Source organism: Vicia villosa, unplaced genomic scaffold, assembly GCF_029867415.1.
Source record: "Vicia villosa cultivar HV-30 ecotype Madison, WI unplaced genomic scaffold, Vvil1.0 ctg.001182F_1_1, whole genome shotgun sequence".
Lineage (NCBI taxonomy): Eukaryota > Viridiplantae > Streptophyta > Magnoliopsida > Fabales > Fabaceae > Vicia > Vicia villosa.
In genome coordinates, this window is record NW_026705523.1 from 561,620 (window position 1) to 584,142 (window position 22,523).

At 39.9% G+C, this 22,523-nt stretch overlaps 1 long non-coding RNA gene across 1 annotated transcript; it reads left to right on the forward strand.

Annotated features, from left to right (window-relative positions):
- Window positions 1–3,926: 3,926 nt before the first annotated feature.
- Window positions 3,927–5,186, forward strand: LOC131633858 (uncharacterized). The gene is made up of 4 exons (XR_009293421.1): window positions 3,927–4,123; window positions 4,230–4,427; window positions 4,525–4,732; window positions 4,845–5,186. It is a non-coding gene; the product is annotated as an uncharacterized LOC131633858 (long non-coding RNA).
- The last annotated feature ends 17,337 nt before the right edge of the window (window positions 5,187–22,523 follow it).

Consider the following 22,523-nt stretch of genomic DNA (forward strand, 5'->3'; position numbering starts at 1 on the left):
GATTAAGGGAAAAAAATCTTTATTTTTTTGAATTGTAAAATATTATAACAATAAAGCTATATTTAAAAAATTTATTTAAACTCTAAAACTATTATTTTTTATAATTTTTAAATTTTTCTAAATTAGAGTTGTCAATATGGAGCGAATGTTGATGGACCTTAAAATGAGATACTAGAATAAGGGATAGCGAGATGATGGTTATTTGATTACTTTTTCGTCAAATTACATGAATAATAACTATAAACATATATTTATAATGCATTTTTTATGAGGAGTGAGGACGTGAGAAAATTTTCCTGGATTATGTGGGATTTTATTTGTTTAAAAAATGGAGTTTTGAAGATTAGGAGGTTGAAGGAGTTTAACTTAATCTTACTTAGTAAATAGTGTCGGAGGATTTTAAATGAGACGGGAAGTCTTTGGTATAAGATTTTGCGTGCTCGATATGGTGAGGAATAGGGGCGATTATGTTTTGGGGGAAGTGATGGATCTGTTTGGTGGAGAAATTTGAAAAATATTGGGGAGGGGGTTGATTTGGTCGATGGAGGGTGGTTGCTTGATAACATTGTTGGAAAGATAGGTGATGAATATTCTACTATGTTTTAGAAGATCTTTGGCTTTAAGGTATTTCTTTGGAGGTTAGATATAGTAGGTTGTTCGATTTAGTAGAGAATAAAGTGGAGATAAACAAGTTGAGATGGGGGAACTGTAAGGTGTGAAAGTGGCGTGGGAGGTTGCTTTGCTACAAAAGGAATTATCAATTGCAAACGTTCAAGCTTTTGCAACTATATGTTGAGTTATCACGTGACCAGAAAGAGAAAAAATGACCTCATAGTTTGATAGTGACGTGTCATGAATTCCCCGGTTCCAAAGCTTTAATTGGGTTTAGGTTCTAGTGTCGCTACCGTGAAAATTAACAGAGTCGCCACTAACATATTTATCCTGAAAAGGAAGGGAATGCCAGCAAACCACAAAACAAAACAACGGTCTCACGACCAGAGAAAAAGGGTAAGGGACTCGGTATCCACGCTTGCGTATAAAACTATGGGTGTACAAGAAAACTGCGTTAATCTGGACTAAAATGCATGCAAAATGTAGGGAAAAGAAAGTGTTATACTCGCACGGGCCCTACCCCGCTGCCTACGTATCTTTTTTGAGGAATCAGAGGTACCGTAGCTCGGCTAACTAATTTCTGTTTGTTTTGTGTTTTTTAGGTGAACGAGTTACATTCGCACTCCGCTGCTCGACCTTTGGAGACTTATGCTGGGAATGGAGCGGAAATAACAAGCTCTTAAGAAAAGAAAATCAAAGAATGTGGTTTGTGTTTTAAAGAATGCATGAGAAAAACCTAAGCTAAGGGGGAAAGCTTGCTACCTAATGTTATCATACAAAGGGTACAAGTCTAAACTAAACTAGCAACCTACGGGGAAAAGGAAAGCAAACAAGAGTATCACACAAACGAGCTCCGCTCGTAAAGCAAACAAAACCAACGGCACTGGCCGAGTGGTAGAAAAGCGGTCCCGCCATAGCCAAGGGGAGCGAATCACCCGAGTCAACCAAGCATTAGACCTCGCGAAAATGATCGGGCCATAGACAAGAGGAGCGAATCCCTCTCAGCAACCAAGCCGTCACGGATCAGAAAGGAAAACGGTGCGTGCGTACACCGAGCATCGACGTCGAGTGACGCGAGCTATAGGAAATGCGGGGGTCCGGTTGCATGAACCTTTTACCTGACATACTCGACAACAAGATCTTGTGCTGGTTCAGAAGCAAGCAACGCGTAGTGTGTGCTTACTGAACGGACTCGATGAGACTGGGCGGGGGTTGATTGCTAATCATTTTCGCGTGCCTTCCATGAGGACTTAACGGAGAGCCATATATGACTTATTACACCGTGACTCCCTGCCGCAAAGCACAAATATAAACACACCAACAAAAACAGAGCCTCTTTCGAGGGCTTGGCCAGATGCATGCCTAGGTCCTACTTCTCGTGTTAAAGGATGATGCGAGAAAGCGATAAAGTGCGAGAAAAATAAAATGAAACGGGATCAATACCAAACGGATTATGATCCATAAACTGTAGCGAAGAGAGCAAGGAAACTAAGGATCCCACGAGCGAGCTAGCAAAGCGAAAGCAAATAGTCAGCACACCGATTAGCCATGAAAGCACAAGGTCGACATGCGCGTCGAGCATAATCACAATACACCTGCAAGAGGAACAAGCAAACCAAACAACCAGATATAAAGTAATAGAAACGTGTCTCCAAGATGAGAACACGACACAAGTGAATGAAACTGTGTCCCGCAAATAAAGCGGAACACTCAAACAATGAGCGTCGATCGGTGACTATCCAAATGCCTCGCACACTAGCACACAAGTTAGAGATAACAAACATCGCAATCGGAATTGCGTTGGTGCTTTATACCGAAAAAAGATAACGAAATGAGAAATTTGACATTAACACACTTTTTAAACATAAATCGAGCGAAAGTAAGATAACAACCAAAAATAGCACTCAAACGTTAGTCAAATATGTACACAAGTTTTATGGAAACCAAAGCAAGTATTTACAAATCAAAAGGTACACCGAAACCGTAAAATCGGGTAAAAACGATAAAAAAACTAAACTATATAACAAAACATTTAAATTCTAACAAGCAAAATAATACATATTTTTATTCATTTTTTTTATCATGCAAAAGTCTAACAAAGTGAATTGTTTTTATGTTTTTATTATGCTAAAAATGTAGAAAAAACTATGTAACAAAACTAAATCTAATGAGAAACATATGGAGTCAGGGGGGTTTAACATGGAAGACAATGGTGCAGTCCAGTACAAAGGCGCAGGAAGCCCAATCATAAGGCCCAAATAGAGTTTTGTTTGCAATTCAGAAAAAGTGAGGCGTGTGGGCCTCTCGGGGGGTGTGAAATAGCAATTTTGGAGGCCCAAGGGATTCAATCCATCTTCCAATTTCATGATTCAAATTTTCAGATTTTTTGTCATTCAATTAGTGCTAATTAGCAACAATTATTCAAATTAAAATCAGGATTAAGAAACATAGGGAATTAGGTTTATGTTTTGATAGTTATCACCAGTGTTTTAAAAACCGGACCGGCCGGTCGGACCGGTCGAACCGGGAACCGGCCAGGTAACCGGTCTGGTTCAATAATCAGATCGGGTATGCCATCAAACCGGTGGGAACCGGTAAAAACCGGAATAACCGGGAAAACCGGAAAAACCGGTGAACCGGCGGTTTAATTGCTTTTTTTTTAGTTTTTTTTTTAAACTTTTTTTTAAACTTTTTTTTTTAACTTTTTTTTTAACATTTCTTTTAAACTTTTTTTTTAAACTTTTTTTATTAATATATTTAGTAGTGTATTACTTAAATAGCATTCTCACATAATTTTTTTCGTTAGTGACAAATTAAAAACTTTATTGTCTATTTGTTATCTTTGCTAATAAATTTTCCTAAATAGCATAAACATATTGAATTTTATTTGATTTTCTTTTTAGGAGGAGCCTATTTTGAATTAAATTTGGTACACATTGGAGTTATTTTGTTATAAACTATTCAATTAGATTATGTTATAATTAGACTTTATAATTTTTTACTATTTTGTTAGGTGTGATACCTTTGTTTAAAATTTGAATTTAAGTTATAAAATTGTGAATTTATGATATGATATTTTTAAAAAATTTAAAAGCTAGTTATATTTTTTTAGAGACTGAATCATCCGGTTCGACCGGTTTTATACCTATATAATGACAGGTCTATTCAACCGAGCTATCCGGTTTAATCCGGTTTGGTCGTGCGGTTCGACCAGTGACCCAGTGGTTCGACCGATAAACCAGTGACCCAGTACCCTCACCGGTTCGATGACCGGTCCGGTTTTTAAAACACTGGTTATCACGTTGAAACCTCACTCGTTTCCCTCTTACTCACGACGCCGCGTCGACCTCACCTTCTCCGATCAGAGCTCCGCCGTGACGCTACCATTGACATTAGAATCAGCTCACCATCATATGCTCTCTCTCATATCTCGTCCAATCCTCGTCAGAGTCGCTCCGACGGCGCTTCAAGCGTGACGACGACGAACGGAGGTCCACGGTTCCTTGTTCAGGTATGCGCGTATCGTCTCCTTCCTCTCCGAATCCATTCTTCTTTTTCTTCTTCTAATTTTCGCCTACGATTTTGATCTGATGAAGATTCTCAATGTTGTTATTAAGTTGCTTTGCAGAAATAATCCGAAAGTGAGTTTGTTGAAGATTTGGTGAAGATTTATGTGAGGATTCGATGAATTGAACGTTGTTGATAGAGTTTTGTTGCTGTGCTGCGATGAAGATTTGGTGATGAAGATTGAAGAGATCGAAGATCGAATCCGGGGGAAGATTGAGAGAGAGCGTCTGAAGATCAGTTTTCTACAGGTTTCTTCTTTCTTTTTCTGTTTCCGACGTTCTTCTCTTCTGATAATTTCTTCTGTAATTTCTCCTTTTGATTCCTGTTGTTGATGATTGAATGAAGATGTGAAGGATTCTGAAGGTTAGAGATTGGTTCAGAAGGGATGAAGATTGTTGGAATTGTTGTGAAGTGTGAAGAATCGATTATGGTGATGTTTGTTGAAGAAGGTTGAAGCATTCAAGATCGGAGAAGAAGATCTTGGTGAATGGAAACGTTGATGATGATGAATCCAATGAGAGAGTTCTTCCCCGCCAAAGTTTGTTACGATTCGGTTATCTTCTCTCCTTGTTCAGATTTTTTTCCTCTCAAGTTTTCTGTTACGTTTTTTTGGTTTTGATTTTCTGCTTCTGTTAATACTGAACCGGCTTTGGCTTGTATTACAGGTGATTTCGGTTTAACACCGAATCGGTTTTTTGCTTTGGTTCCCAGCAAATTCAAGATTGAATCCTCATGAAAGATATGGGAACCGTTTTACTGATTTGTGCAGGATTGGTTTTGATGGTTAGTTAGCTTTCTAATCCGGTTTCCATTCCAATGAGTTTCGGTTTTGTTTTCCCCTTATGCAGCAAGTTTTGGTGTGAGAATTTGTTAGCTGCAAGTGGATCGGTTTTGGATGCATAATGCAGGGAGTTTCTTTCTATTTTGCATAGATTGTCTTTCTATTTTTTTTGTATGGTATTTTTGTAATGGACTGGACTTTGTAATTGATATAGTCTTTTTGTGATGAATTTGAATGGGCTTTTGAATGTAACTTTGAACATTTGAATTTTTTTTTTAACTTCCAAATTTTCTTGACGAACATGAACATTTGTATGGTCTCAAATAGTTTGCACTCGTGGCATCAAGTAATCACCAATAAATTCGAATCTTTTACTTAATGAAAACTTGTCTTCAATTCTCAAACCATAAGTGACTTGAACTTCAATCAATCGATCAATTTGAAAGAACAATTATGTCTCAACTGTAATGAATCTTCAGGTCATATATCATGCCTTGACAAAATGTCTTCCTCAATAAATGATTTTAACGTAACCATAACGCTTTGAGGACCTCTTTAATAGAGATAAGGATTGAGACATAGAAACACATATTAACATGAAATCCAGTCATTCTATGTAGACAAACTTGTAATTTGAAGAAGTCCATGAACCAACCCTATTTCACATTTCAATGCACACAGAAGAATCGGTTGAAACAAACATGAACGAAGATGAGAAACCCTTTTATTATTTTCTTCAATTTTCGAATGGCGAAATAAATGCCATCCATAACTTATGGCTCAAATAAAGAGGGCAAATTTTGGGGTGCAACAGCTCCCCCTATTCAAACTTCTTGAACCTGACGAGTGAGAAACGAAAGTTTCGAACCGTTGAGGTGGAAGGAGATTGAATACCAGAATGAACTCAAAAATTGCGCTCTTGATCAAAAGAAGATTCCATCTTGCAATAAGAAAGAATGTACCACCCCGCAAGCAGGGAGAAAAAACTTCAATTGAACTGGATAATTAAATAAGCTCCAACTTGCAATAAGAAGGAACGGGAACCCACAGGCAGGGGAAACACTTCAAATGATCTGGTTATCAAGAGAAGGACCATCTCGACTGACCTGAGAATCAAACGTAGCAGATGTCTCTGATAAGTGCCAAAATGTCGATATTTTGAGTATATATTCGTGGCACTTATCGATTCTATTCTTATGATTTTTGTAATAAAATCCTAACTTTTGTGTAAATATGTGCATACTTGTGTTTTTGATTCATTTTAATACCAATTAATAGTTTTCCATTCATTTTATAGGTATTCATGCATATTTGGAGCATTGAGTAATAAAGACCAAAGGCTAAGCTTCAAGAATGCAAATTCTACCAATTCATCAAAGAATAAGGCTCAAAATAAGGATGACCAAAATCATCATTTTGGTTTCCATTCATTCATTATTGGATAGAGCATTTAATAAGCTTTCCAACGCTTCGAACCGGGCGCAATTCGGAGTTACGGTTCTCAACTTATGGCGAAAACAAGATTTCACTTTAGCTGTCATCCGCTCATGGTTATGGTTTTGGGAAAGTTTTAGTCCCAACTCCATCATTTTCATTCTTAGATCAAAATTAGCTTAGAAAACAACTTCGGAGGTTGCATAAGGATGATCGGGGGTGGATTGAGCATCGAACGGAGCTGACAAACCGGGAGATTTTCGGTTCATTTCTCTTCTTCTTTGTGTATTTCTCTTTGGTTGGGTTTTGTTTGTATATTTACTTGAATCTTATGTATATTTACCGATTATAATGTTATGTTTAACTTGCTTTACAAATCTGTGTTGATATTATCCTGGATTTTTACTCTATGCTGGGGATTTGGGGTGCTTTAGAGATAAACTTCTTGAATCCTTATCTAGGATGATAATCTGTTGGTTCGGAACTCTAGAGATAGATTTAGAGCTAGCATTCACTGTGGGTATCTGTACTCAATGCTTTCGTGTTTGAGCGGCGCGCGAGAGATCGCCGACGCGAGAACACGGATGTTCTCGTGACTTTGCGTTAGAGATAACCTTAGTTGTGAGATGATCTCGTTTGTGCTCCAGAGATGGACGCTTATGTGAGAGATACGTGATAACATAGATGAGTATCGTAGGTTGAGTATAACGGGTTGGTAAGTGTATGTTTGTGAAGAGTGAATATATTTACATTCCTGATAAGTTATTTCTCTTCTAATAATGTGTTTATTCTTTTCTTGTCTATATCTTTGTTTACTTTTTGCTCATTCAAACCCAAGCTCGAAACCGTAGAAACTGTTGAATGGCATCTCTCCATCTCTGAGGACGATAATTCCCGGATCAATATTTCCAAATCTTTTTTGTTGCTTGCCCTATACTGCATTCAACAGTCTCCGAACTTGTATCGGGACAAATGTCTTAGGTCGATATGGGAATCGAGGGAGATACATCGGTTGATTCAGACATCAACGGGTAATAGGTATCTCTGATCTGAGAATCATGATTTGGGAATCAAGGCAGACATCTCTTCTGATGTAATTAAATCATCAGGTAGATATTCCTACTAATCTGGGAATTAGCGGCTAGCTCCTTCGTAAGACCACGGGGATCTGGAGGCGGTTCCTTCAAAACTGAACAAGTAATCAGGATAGGAACAATATCTCTTCTGAACTGTGTACATCGGGGAAAGAATGCCTTTAAACTGATCTGGACATGATGCCAGAAAATAAGTAGGACAATCTTCATCTGAAAGACAAAGTCGATCAGGTAGACATCTCCATCTGATTTGATGATATCAGTGGCTTGCTCCTTCGGAAGATCGACAGAGATCCGGAGGTTGTACCTTCAACTAATCCGAATCTGAATATTAGGATAGGAACAGATATCTCTTCTGAACTGTGTACGTCGGGTAAAGAAAACGTCTTCAACTGATAGTAAGCATCAGGACTGGGCAGACGAGTTCTTCTTCTGAACGAATTAAATCGTCAGGGAGTAGATATTTCTAATTGATCTGATGTATCAGAGGGCTTGCTCCTTCGGAAGATCGACAGAGATCCGGAGGCGGTTCCTTCAAAATTGAACTGAATATCAGGATAGGAACAAATATCTTCCACCAATTTGGGGGCATCGGGAATAGGAATGTCTTTGAACTGATCTGAACTGCGTCAGAAAATAAGTAGAACAATCCTCTTCTGATTGCAAACATCAGGATAAGCCCCTATAATGACTAGGCAAAGTTTCTCTCTGGGAGCAATTGAATCTAGATAACTTTCCTACATAAAGAAACATATATGATATTATTTATGCATGATGCATGTATGAATGTGTATGGAATAACGTTCCCGAGCAGGAAGACGCTATACGCTTTTGAGAATGTTATGCAAATGATGCATGATTCAGACGTTGCTTAAGGAGACAGCGGAGGAGCACTGAATTGCTGAAGAAGTCCTGGAGAGAGTATGGAACTTTGCGAGGAGGACAAGATGAGTGACCAAGGGTCATAATTGCGAGCTGACAAAGATGGATCAGAAATCTGCTGGAGATGGCTGGGGAATAAATCCTGCTTGGGGATATGAACATCCCAATTAACTTCTTGGGGGAATACCCTGGCAACTTCACTAGAGAAGCAAATTCTCGACACTTTGGAGATATGGAGATAAGGGCAAGTCATGGAGACAACTCCGATGGGGAGTAACCAACTTGCTTGTGTAGAACACATTCCGCTGGGGAAATCCTTGACGGACGTAGATTCTGCTGAGGATGCATGCGAATCTCTACTTAGGAAATACTCAGTGGGGAAGATGAATACTTCTGCATATTGATCCACTAAGAAGATAAAAATCCGCTGGGGATAAGGAAGTTAGCATAGGAACCTTTTGTTAAGACAACTCCACTGGGGAATAAGATGACTCTCCTGGGGAAAACATGTCAATCTGTTGGAGAGAAAAACACTCTACTGGGGAAGTGAGGCATTCGGGCAAGGAACCTCATTAAGAGCTTGCTGGGGAATCAGATACCATTCAATCCTGATCTAACTGGGGAAAAGATATTCCATAGGGGAAGGAATTCTGAAGCACAGAGATCTCGTTGAAATATGCTTTGCTAAGGAGATGAGAATCTTTGAACAGAAGAAAACCTCATCTGGATACACTCAGCTGGGGAAGGAGGATCTCTCACTTGGTTAGATCCGCCAACGCGCTGACATGGTGTACTCGAAAGGGTGTACCTGCGAGATAAACAGATGAAAATGCCCCATGATATAGCATGATATCTTCACGGGGTTTCCTCACATGATAGAGGATAGAGGTGCTCACCCATAATAGGCAAGTGCAAGAGCAAACAGATTGTCAGACAACTGAGCTTTGAAACTTTCCATACAGGCAATGGATTCAATGAGTTGACAGGCAAGCAGTGATTAGAACACCAAACAAGTATCGGCCGGAGCATTAAACAGGCATTGGTTCTCCAAGAGAAAGCCACCGGGAAGTGGGCTTAATGGGTCAAGCAAGTATCGTCTTCAAAGGGACCAAACAAACATTGGCTTTCATAGTGTTCTGAATATTCGTGTTGATTGTAAAGATGCCAACAGGTAATGGACTTTCAGTCTCTGATCAATGTTGAGGATGATGACCCTGACTTCTCAACGGTCTTTGAATTCACAAGTAGTTTAGCTCGCGCTTGGACTTGACCTGATGACCTTCGGATGAGGGAAAAATACCAATGCACAATGTCTTGCCCCAGCCTGTAGGGACTTTGAAGAAATTCGTCTCGTAAGGACTTCTTGATATTCGCGCTATCATAGCCAACTTGCCTCAGTATCATGAACTTTGGAACCATGCCCCTGATTGACCAGCGTTGTAAATAGCTTCAGATGCATCTGGGTGAATGCCCCTGATTACTCAACACTTTGAGAGATTCTTCGAATCTTGACCTGATTGCCTCAGATTGATTGAAAACTTACTCGATAGAGTAATCAAACACTTTTGTGCCCCTGAGGGTGATAGGACTTTGAAATATTGCTGCCTCTGCTCAACGGAGATCTGAAGACAACTCGTCCTTCGGGAGGATAAAACTTTTCATCTGAAGTTCGTTGTGAAAACTTTCTTGATGTTAAGCACTTGTTCATATGCAAAGAATGTTTATTATGAGAAATATAATTCTAATGCAAAGAGTATGTTTGTCTTGAAGTTTAAAGAAACTTTTGAAAGGATGTCGTAACATCGGGTTTTTATGAAAGAAAGAAAAGATGGTGTGATACCAACTCAAGCGTTTAGCAAATCTCCTAGGAGCCAATTTACCGTACTCTCGTGTATAGTTTGCTTTCGAATTGACCCATGCTTCAGTTAGAACTTTTAAGGGTTGTAACGTGGCCGGGTTCACGGTTTGAGAAAAAGGATTTTTAGAATGTTAGAATTCGCCGTAGCTAAGTGAGTTCTCCGTTTATAAGACATGACTAGTAAGTAATGTTAAATACGACACCCTTTATGGAGATATCCTATCTCCCTGTCTTACCTAGTAGAATAACTGCATTTGGAATCTATAGAATACAAGAACAACATTTAGGGTGTTTTCTTTGATTTACGGATTTTGTAGTTAGGAGGCAGAAGTAAGGGTGGCAAAATGGGTCCGACCCATTAGGCATGCCCGTTTTGCCCGAACTTTAGTGCGGGGGCGGGCCAAGTATTTAGGCCATCACCCTCTTGTTGAGGAAAAATTCTTTTTGATGTTTTAAAGATAACAAGCTCTTGTGTAAATATAATTAAGATTATGATCTTATTTGTTATTTGATGTGTGCTTTTTAGTGGAAATAAATAAGACAGGTTCATTCATTCTCACTGAAGATATTATACTATGATCCTTAAAAGAATAGCATTCCTCATTATGGAAAGACAAGTAAAAAGTATATGAGGATATAATTTTTAAGGATAAGGCTTGGTCTTTTGAGGATAAGACTTGGTCTTCCGAGAATAAGACTTGGTCTTTCAAGAAGAAGAATTTGTCTTCTCAAGAATAAGACAAGAGTTATTCTCAGCACTTCCAAAGTACTTCTCAGCATTTGCTTTCTCAAGAATAATACAAGAGTTATTCTCAGCACCTCCAAAGTACTTCTCAACATTTGTCTCTTATATTCTCAAGGACATATTTGTAAATGACAGTCTTACTTTTTGACAAAGATGTGAAACAAGTTTTGGCTCTCTCTCTATATATAGGAGATACACATTCTGTATCAAACACAACATTGAGCACAACAAGAAAATAAAATCTTAAAGCTAAGTATATCATTCATATTAGAATTACTTCTAATACTCACTAATAAATAGTGAGCACTTAAACCTTAGAGTTATCATATTGTTATTCTGAGTCTCAGTTTATATACTCACTGCCATGTAGAGACTATTTTGAAACATATTGTAAACATCCTGAGACCATATAGTATATCACAACAAAGATATACAAAACCAATTACCGTGTAAGCTGTTTGTAAGTTATACCATTTAGAAGTGTAAGCCTGGTGAGGCTAAGAATATATAGAATAAAAAGTTAATGTAAGAAGATTCAATAAAGGATAATCTAACAAGGTGTAGGGGCTGGACTAACCACATTGGTGAACCATGATTAGTCTCTTGTGTGATCTTTCTTAAACTCCGCTCTATTTATTTATTATATTGTTAATCACATTGTTACACACACTACACTAAATATTATATGAGATTTACTCTAACCATTCTTCTCCAAGGATTCCTTGAGAGGTTGTGTTTTTTATTAAGGTAAAGCTAGACTTTAAAAGGGTTACAATTCAACCTTCCTTCTCGTGACATTTCTAGTTACTTCAATTGGTATAAGAGCACTGACTCTAAGTTTAAGCACTTAACAGTGTAAGAGGAAAAGATCCAGGAAGAAATGTTAAAACCAACAAAGTGTGTACATGTAGTTTCAAATGGAATGGTTAAGAAAAAAAACACTCCCAAATAAATAGAAAGCCAAAGCATCAACTATACACTCAACACGTTGAGGATGGAGATGAGTTAGTGAGTTCAAAACAAATTCAACAAATGCATAAAAGACTATCCTCAAAATTATAAAAGAAAGAAGCCAGCATGTGTCTAATGGTAAACTCATATATCGAAAAGGTATATGTTTTTCAACTTTGCTCTTTATGTAAACATCTTGAAATAAAGTTTGATAATCTTTTAAATGACTCAAATACTTTGTCTAAAAATGTTTATCTCTAAAAAACCCAACTTTATGAGATAAATAAAGAAAAAGAGAATTTGCAAATTAAGAATGATGAGTATCTTAAAATCATTCAAAATATGCAACTGACTCATTGTAATAATTATGAGCAAAATAAGTGAGGTTCATCCTCAAAGTCTTTGTGAAACTCAAAAAGAGAACAATTCTTTGAAAACAAAAGTTGAGGAACTAATGAATGATATTGCTAGCTTTGTGATAAAATCCACTAAGACATTTCAAAAAATTATGGGATCTCAAGTTGGAATATTTGACAAAGTTGGAATAGGTTTTAGAACCTTACAAAAACAAAAGGTCTATTAAAAAAATTGTACCTAAAAAGGAAGATCTAAAGTTCAAAAAAATATGCTCTTACTGTAAAATATTTGGACATGTTGTGTTAGATTTCTATCATAAGAAAAAAGGTGGAAATTTCAAAAAGGGATGTTCTCATTGTGGCAAGCCTAACCATCATGAATCAAAGTGTTATTATAAATATTTTGACAAAATTAAGAAAATATGTTCTTTTTATGACAAGCAAGGTCATCATGAGTCAAATTGTTATTCTAAAAATTTTGAGAACATAAATAGAAGATGTTATTTTTGTAACAAGTATGGTCATCATGAATCAAAGTGTTATAATAAGAAAATATTTCATAAAGGCATTAACCATCAAGGACCCAAATCATTATGGGTACCAAAATCAATACTAACTTGTGATACATGAATATCTTCTAGAAAATAAGAAAAAGCTTTGGTACTTGGACAGTGGTTGCTCAAGACATATGACTGGAGATAGAAAATGCTTCTTATCATTCAAATAAAAAAAAGACGGTGGATTATTGACTTTTGAAAACAATGTGAAATCTGTCGCTACCGCGAAAATTAACAGAGTCGCCACTAACATATTTATCCTGAAAAGGAAGGGAATGCCAGCAAACCACCAAAACAAAACAACGGTCTCACGACCAGAGAAAAAGGGTAAGGGAGTCGGTTACGCGAGGGGAAGGTATTAGCACCCCTCGCGCCCATCGTACTCGATGGTATCCACGCTAGTGTCTAAATCTATGGGTGTGTAACAAATCTACGCTAATCTGGACTAAAATGAATGCAAAATGTAGGGAAAAGAAAGGATTGTGCTCGCACGGGCCCTACCCCGCTGCCTACGTATCTGTTTTGCAGAATCAGAGCTACCGTAGCTCGGCTAACTAATTTCTGTTTGTTTTGTATTTTTTAGGTGAACGAGTTACATTCACACTCCGCTGCTCGACCTTTGGAGACTTATGCTGGGAATGGAGCGGAAATAACAAGCTCTTAAGAAAAGAAAATCAAAGAGTGTGGTTTGTGTTTTAAAGAATGCATGAGGAAGACCTAAGCTAAGGGGGAAAGCTTGCTACCTAATGTTATCATACAAAGGGTACAAGTCTAAACTAAACTAAACAACCTACGGGGGAAAAGCGAAGGCAAACAAGATAGCACACAAACGAGCATCCACTCGTGAAGCAAACAAACCAACGGTACTGACCGAATGGTAGAAAAGCGGTCCCGCCATAGCCAAGGGGAGCAGCTCAACCCAAGTCAACCAAGCATTAGACCTCGCGAAAGTGATCGGGCCATAGACAAGAGGGCGGACCCCTCTCAGCAACCAAGCCGTCACGGATCGTAAAGGAAAACGGTGCGTGCGTACACCGAGCATCAACGTCGAGCGACGCGAGCTATAAGAAAGGCGGGGGTCCGACTGCATGAACCCTTTTCCTGACATACTCGATAACAAGATCTTGTGCAGGTTCGAAAGCAAGCAACGCGTAGCGTGCGCATACCGAACGGACTCGATGAGACTAGGCGGGGGTTGATTACGAACCCTTGACCGCATGCCTTCCATGAGGACTTAACGGAGTGCCATATAGGACTTATTACACCGTGACTCCCTGCCGCGAAGCACAAATTTAAACACACCAACAAAAACAGAGCCTCTTTCGAGGGCTTGGCCAGATGCATGTCTAGGTCCTACTTCTCATGTTAAAGGATGATGCGAGAAAGCGATAAAGTGCGAGAAAAGATAAAATGAAACGGAATCAATACCAAACGGATGATGATCCGTAAACTAAAGCGAAGCAAAGCGAAGAAACTAGAATCCCGCGAGCGAGCTAGCAAAGCAAAAGCAAATAGTCAGCACACCGATTAGCCATAAAGCGCACAAATGTCGACTCGCATGTCGAGCATAATCACGATACACCTGCAAGAGGACCAAGCAAACCAAACAAGCAGATATAAAGCGATAAGATCGTGTCTCCAAGTCGAGAACACGATACGAGTCAATGAGATATAATCGTATTCCGCAAGTGAAGCGGAACACTCAAGCAATGAGTATCAATCGGTGACCGTCCAAACGCCTTGCACATTAGCACACAAGTTAGAGATAACAAACATCGCAATCGGAATTGCGTTATTGCATTATAAGCTAAGATAAAATGAACAATTAACGCACACATAAAGTGGACAACAAATGTAAAGGGGAAAACCAAACATGAATAACCTACAATCAATCAATATCAATCATCTCATGAGATAGCACGTTTCACAAGCTTTCCAACGATATAAAGAACGCGCAAATCGGAGTTACGAGCAAAAAGATACGAAAGATTGAAGTTAGAGGAAAAAAACACACAGGGGAACCGGTTCCCCCATTTGGGAACCCGGGTTCCAGGGCATTCTGCCTCCCGTTTTGGCCTCTGATGGATGGGAACCGGTTCCCCAAAGCTAGGAACCGGGTTCCACTGTTTGAAAATCACTTTTTGCTATTTTTTATGTTTGGGAACCAATTCCACTCAACTTGAAACAATGCCAACTTGTAAGCATCATGAAAAGTCATCAAGACACATTCAAAACACAATGAAACACCCATGGAAACAAAGCACGATATCACGGTAACAATCAATGGCATATGAGGATATGTAAACCAAATATTAATGTGAGGCATGCTATTAGCAATAAGTGAACAATCCTTAAGCACCAAAGCAACAAAACCACACATATATCGATTTCAATGATTAAGCACAAGCCAAAAATGTATCGCTCTCAACGATTAGGCACAAAGCATCTTGGCGAAGGATAGTCATGAATCCACAAGTCAATTAGGCCGAATAACAACAAATCGAGCAAAGTGCGACGCGTCAAGCTAAACCACAATTCAAATATCATCACCAACAATTACATGAATGCAACAAAGGCAACAAGTATTTGCACATGCGATAGTGATCAAGCTACACAACATATAGCATCAAGCAAGGCAAATTATCAAGCAAAAAGTTATCACATGCATTTGTACAAACACCTTAAGTGCGACACAAGTCATCTATATGAATTTTAACAATTAAGCACACACAATCATCAACAAAATTACGCATCCGAAGCGCGAATGTCACAATTCATCAACAATGATCATTAATCACATGCAACAAAATTAGATCCGACCAAAATTCACATAAACACTACCAATTCGATCAACAACATACAAATTCACCGAACAATCATCATCAATCAACATTAATCAACAAAAAAATATGGATCTATATTTCAATTCACATAATGATCAACAATTAAGCACTTAATTCAAGATTCGAAGCTTACCGGATGAAGATCTAACCGAAGTGCGAACACGAACTCGATACGAACGCGAACACGACGCGAACGCGACACGAACTCGAAAACAAAATCCGAAGGGAGAGAGAGTGGCGCGCAAGATCAAAAAGAGGAAGGAGAGATTCGAACTTGAAATCTTGATCTTCAATCCATGTTGTTCTTGATTCTTGAAGAAAATTGATGAATATTGATGAAAGTTCTATGTGATTTGTGGTTTTGATCCAAGAGAATTGAGAGAGAATTGAGAGAAAGTGTTTTTGATCTTTTGGTGAATTGAAAATTATGAGAGTCCTCCTCTTGATTTGTGAAGAGCAAAATGTTTATATATTGTCAACGCGAAATGTCCAAATTGCCCTCGGTGCGTCTCATTTTGGCTCGTTTTTTAAGGAAACTCGATTCGACTCTGAATTCCGGAACGAAACCGATGCCATTATGAAGATGACCAAATTTGTGATCCGTCGCCGCGAGAATCACCTTAATCCGATAAGCGATGAAGAAAATACGCCTGTTTGAATGACGAGAAACGTTGATTCATCTGGGGCGACTGTGCGAAATTTTGTGAGTACCGCTCAAAGAACTCGATAAAAACCTATCTTCGGCTCAGAATCTGAACAGGCATGTGTGACGAAGAATCGAAGCTAACGAAATTTCTGAGCGAATGCCGCCGGAATGGACTTCATACGATAAAAATCGAAGAAGTTATGAATTTTCGAACTCGGCGCGACATACCCGAAAACACACTTTTTACCGAAACAACGCGACGATCCTTAAAATTCTGGGAATTTTCTATGCATATTTGGCCTTCGGTCCGAACATATGAAATCTTGGTAATGATGCCACGGAGCTCCAGTTAAATTTTCAAGCGAATCCAGCGAGCGGATTAGGAGATATGAATTTTCCGAGGCGCAAGACCTTACATTCAGCACTATTTTTCACTATGAAACCTCAAGTAATTTGCCAATTTGAAGACCTTCCTTAAAGAATTGGCTCCCGAGCCGAACACAAAAGTTGTAGATCTTGTCGAGACAATGGGGATAACGCGGGAACTTAACTCGTATCACCTTTCAAATAGTATTTATGAATTTTCCCGTACTTTCACCGTTTTAAGCCATTTTTCACACTTTACTTCCTTAACACATGAAAACTCTTTATTATTTTTCTTCCATTTTTGGATGGCGAAATAAACGTCATCATTAACTTATAGCTCCAATAAAGAGGGCAAATTTTGGGGTGCAACAGCTGCCCCTATTCAAACTTCTTGAACCTGACGAGTGAGAAACGAAAGTTTCGAATCGTTGAGGTGGAAGGAGATTGAATACCAGAATGAACTCGAAAATTTGCACTCTTGATCAATAGAAGATTCCGTCTCGTGATAAGAAGGAATGTACCACCCCGCAAGCAGGGAGAAAAAACTTCAATTGATCTGGATAATAAATATGCTCCAACTTGTGATAAGAGGGAACGGGCACCCACAGGCAGGGGAAACCACTTCAAATGATCTGGGCATCAAGAGAAGGAACATCTCGACTGATCTGAGTATCAGACGTAGCAAATGTCTCCGAACATGCATCGGGATAGATGTCTTAAGTCGATCTGGGAATCGAAGGAGATACGCCGGTTGATCTGGACATCAACGGGTAAAAGTATCTCTGATCTGGGAATCTGGGCAGACATCTCTTCTGATGCAATTAAATCATCAGGTAGATATTCCGACTAATCTGGGAATTAGCGGCTAGCTCCTTTGTAAGACCACGGGGATCCGGAGGCGGTTCCTTCAACTGAACTGGAAATCAGGATAGGAACAATATCTCTTCCGAACTGTGTGCGCCGGGGAAAGAATGCCTTTAAACTGATCTGGACATGATGCCAGAAAATAAGTAGGACAATCTTCATCTGAAAGACAAAGTCGATCAGGCAAACATCTCCATCTGATCTGATGATATCAGTGGCTTGCTCCTTAGTAAGATCACGGGAGATCCGGAGGCGGTTCCTTCAACTAATCTGAAACTGGATATTAGGATAGGAACGGATGTTTCTTCCGAACTGTGTACGCCGGGTAAAGAAAACGTCTTCAACTGATGGTTAGGCATCAGGACTGGGCAGGCGAGTTTCTTCTTCTGAACGAACTAAATCGTCAGGGAGTAGATATTTCCAACTGATCTGATGTATCAGAGGGCTTGCTCCTTCGGAAGATCTATAGAGATCCGGAGGCGGTTCCTTCAACTGAGCTGGATATCAGGATAGGAACAAATATCTTCCACCGATCTGGGGGCATCGGGAATAGGAATGTCTTTGAACTGATCTTAGCTATGCCAGAAAATAAGTAGAACAATCCTCTTCTGATTCAAAACATCAGGATAAGCGCCTATAATGACTAGGCGAATATTGCTCTCTAGGGAGCATTTGAATCTGGATAACTGTCCTGCAGAAAGAAACAGATATGATATGATTTATGCATGATGTATGTATGAATATTTATAGAATAACGTTCCCGAGAAAGAAGACGTTATACGCTTTTGAGAATGCTATGCAAATGATGCATGATTCGGATGCTGCTTGGGGAAACAGCGGAAGAGCACTGAATTGCTAAAGAAGTCCTGGAGAGAGTATGGAACTCTGCGGGGAGGACAAGATGAGTGACTAGAAGTCACAAACTACGAGCTGACAGAGATGAATCAGAAATCTGCTGGAGACGATCAAATCCGGATGCGAGCTCTGTTTGGGGAATAAATCCTGCTTGGGGATAAGAACATCCCAAATGACTGCTTGGGGAATACCTTGGCAACTTCATTGGAGAAGCAAATTCTCGACATTCTGGGGATGCGGAGATAAGAGCAAGTCATGAAGACAACTCTGATGGGGAGTGACCAACTAGCTTGCGTATGACGCATTCCGCTGGGAAAATCCTTGAAGGAAACAGATTCTGCTGAGGATGCATGCGAATCTCTGCTGAGGAAAGACTCGGTGGGGAAGATGAATACTTCTGCACAAAGATCCACTGATGAGATGAGGAATCCGTTGGGGATAAGGACTTAGCATAAGAACCTTTTGTTAAGACAACTCCACTGGGGAACAAGATGACTCTCCTGGGGAGAACAGGTCAATCTGTTGGGGAGAGAAAACGCTCTACTGGGGAGAACGAGGAACTCGGGCAAGGAACCTCATTAAGAGCTAGCTGGGGAATCAGACACCATTCCATCATGATTCAACTGGGGAGAAAGCATTCCGTCAGGAATAAGGCTTCTGGAGCATAGAGAATGCATTAAGATGTTCTTTACTGAGGATATGAGAATCCTGGAGCAAGGAAAGTCCCATCTGAAAGTACTCAGCTGGGGAATGAGAATCTTTCATTAAGAAACACTCGGCTGGGGAGTGAGAATCTCTCATGATTAAGTCCGCCGATATGCTGATACGAAGCGCTTGCAAGCATGTACCTGCGAGACAAACAAATGCAAATGCCCCAGGATATAGCATGGTATCTTAGCCTGCCATCCCAGTTACACAAAACTTCGAAGTAGATTCAAAGGTTTCATTTCTAATCATGTATTGTAAAAGCAATGCAGTTTTCATATGCAAAGTTTAACACAAACTTAGGACGTTTTATGCAAACAAAACGGTAAAAGAAAACAGTTGTTTAAGATAAAAAGGATCTTTATTAATTGCAAAAGGAATGCTCATAAAAGAGCGAACACTTTTCAGAAGTAGTTCCTAGTAAGAGGTAACCACACATTTATTGAGTACGAGAGAAATGGCAATGTGAAACAGATATCCATTGATTTCGATCCCGCTATCACTTTTATAACTCTGACGCTCTCATCTCCTTGCTTTGGAAGACCGTACTCATTAGGATTGATCACTGCCCGATGACATCACCAAACTTGTGGACCCGACGGGGTTTGTGAGCGCCTTTAGGGATTTGAGTTGCCAGCGATGCAAACTCAAGAACACGGAGTCTTGCTTATCCCTCGGTCGGGAGCCCTAAACAAAGTGAGTGGATGTTGTGCATGCTTTAGGGATTTGAGCTGCCCGGTGCAAACTCAAGAACACGGAGTCTTGCTTATCCCTCGGTCGGGAGCCCTAAGCATGTATGAAGAGTGATTGCCATGGTGGCATGCGAGATGTAGTCGTTCGCTTTTGTCCCTTTTTTGCCTAAGCCGCCCTTTCGGGTTTTCAACTTAGCGGGTATATTTGTTTCTTTTTCATTCTTTTGCCTGATTCATTTTCTTTTCTCTTTTTTTTTCTTCTCTTCTTTTTTTTATCAGGTCTATGCGAAGTATTTTTTGACTACATCTGCGTTCACAGGGTGCGGAAAGTTCTCGCCATCCATCGTTGCAAGCATCATGGCGCCGCCAGAGAATACTTTCTGCACAACAAAGGGGCCTTCATACGTCGGAGTCCACTTGCCTCGAGGATCGCCTTGAGGGAGAATGATTCTTTTGAGTACCAGGTCACCTGGTTTGTAGCTTTGGGGTCGCACCCGCTTGTCAAAAGCTTTTCTCATCTTCTTTTGGTATACCTGACCATGACCAATAGCCGCTAAGCGCTTCTCATCAATGAGGTTTAACTGATCCAAACGATTTTGTACCCATTCTGACTCGTCAAGCTCGACGTCTTTCATAATCCTCAAGGAAGGGATCTCAACTTCAACTGGCAATACTGCTTCCATACCATAAACCAGTGAGAAAGGAGTTGCCCCAGTCGATGTACGCACAGAGGTACGATAACCATGCAAAGCGAAAGGTAACATCTCGTGCCAATCTCGGTACGTCACTACCATCTTCTGCACAATCTTCTTAATGTTTTTGTTGGCCGCTTCAACAGCGCCATTCATCTTTGGACGATACGGAGAAGAATTGTGATGCTTAATCTTGAAGGACTCACAAAGCTCCTTCATCAACTTGTTATTGAGATTTGATCCATTATCAGTAATGATCTTCTCAGGAATCCCATAACGACAAATTATGTTGTGTTTGATAAAGCGAGTAATCACTTGTTTGGTAACATTCGCATAAGATGCGGCTTCAACCCACTTGGTGAAGTAATCGATGGCAACCAAAATGAAGCGATGTCCATTAGAAGCAGTAGGCTTAATCTCTCCAATCATATCAATGCCCCACATTGCAAAAGGCCACGGAGAAGTCAAAACATTCAAAGGCACAGGCGGCATGTGCACTTTGTCAGCATAAATCTGGCACTTGTGACAAATTCTGACATGGTTATGACAATCAGTTTCCATAGTGGACCAATAGTAACCAGCCCTCAAGATCTTCTTAGCCATTGTATGCCCACTTGAATGGGTACCAAACTCGCCTTCGTGCATTTCCTCTATGATTTTCGAAGCTTCTTCCTTCACAACACATCGGAGCAACACACCGTCATGATGCCTCTTGTACAATACACCACCGTTGAGGTAAAACTTAGCTGCAAACCTTCTCAGAAACTTCTTATCAGTCACCGACGCTTCGGGAGGATACTCTTGAGTTTCGAGGAACTTTTTGATATCATGATACCAGGGATTACCATCCAACTCAACATCATCCTCAAAGCAAAATGCTGGTTCGTCCAATCTGTTGATGGTGATGTTAGGCGCTTCATTGGCCCATTTTACTTTGAACATGGAAGCCAAAGTAGCGAGAGCATCAGCAAGATTGTTCTCTTCTCTAGAAATATGCTCGAATGTGATCTCATCAAAGTACGGAATGAGTCTCATCACATGCTCCCTGTATGGAATCAGATTCTGATGGCGAGTTTCCCAATCTCCATTGATCTGGCTAATGACAAGATTGGAATCCCCATAAACTTTCAAGTACTTGATTCGCAAGTCAATCGCAGCTTCGATACCATAAATGCAGGCTTCATATTCAGCCATGTTATTAGTGCAATCAAAACAGATTCTGGCTGTAAATGGAATATGAAAACCTGATGGAGAAGTAATTACAGCTCCAACACCATTCCCGAGTGCATTAGAGGCACCATCGAACACGAGCGTCCATCGCGATCCTGGTTCGGGTCCTTCCTCCGGTCCGGGAATGTTACAATCTCTGATGTACAACACATCCTCATCGGGGAATTCAAACTTCATCGGTTCATAATCTTCGACCGGCTGGTGCGCAAGATAATCCGCCAACACACTACCTTTGATGGCTTTCTGGGTAGTATACTGGATATCATATTCAGTCAAAATCATTTGCCACCTGGCTACTCTTCCGGAAAGAGCGGGCTTCTCAAAAACATACTTGATAGGATCCATCTTGGAAATCAACAAGGTGGTGTGAACCAACATATACTGCCTCAGCCAGCGAGCAGCCCACACCAAAGCACAGCAAGTTTTCTCGAGCAGTGAGTATCGGGATTCACAGTCGGTAAACTTTTTGCTAAGGTAGTATATTGCATGCTCTTTTCGGCCAGACTCGTCATGTTGACCCAGCACACATCCCATTGAATTTTCAAGAACTGTGAGGTACATAATCAAAGGCCTTCCTAGAACTGGAGGCATTAGTATCGGAGGTTCCTGCAGATACTCTTTCACTTTTTCGAATGCTTTTTGACAATCATTATTCCACCTGGCCGTCTGATCTTTTCTTAGCAACTTGAATATTGGTTCACAAGTGGCCGTAAGATGAGAGATGAATCTAGCAATGTAGTTCAATCTCCCTAAGAAACCACGAACCTCTTTTTCTGTTCTCGGCTCAGGCATC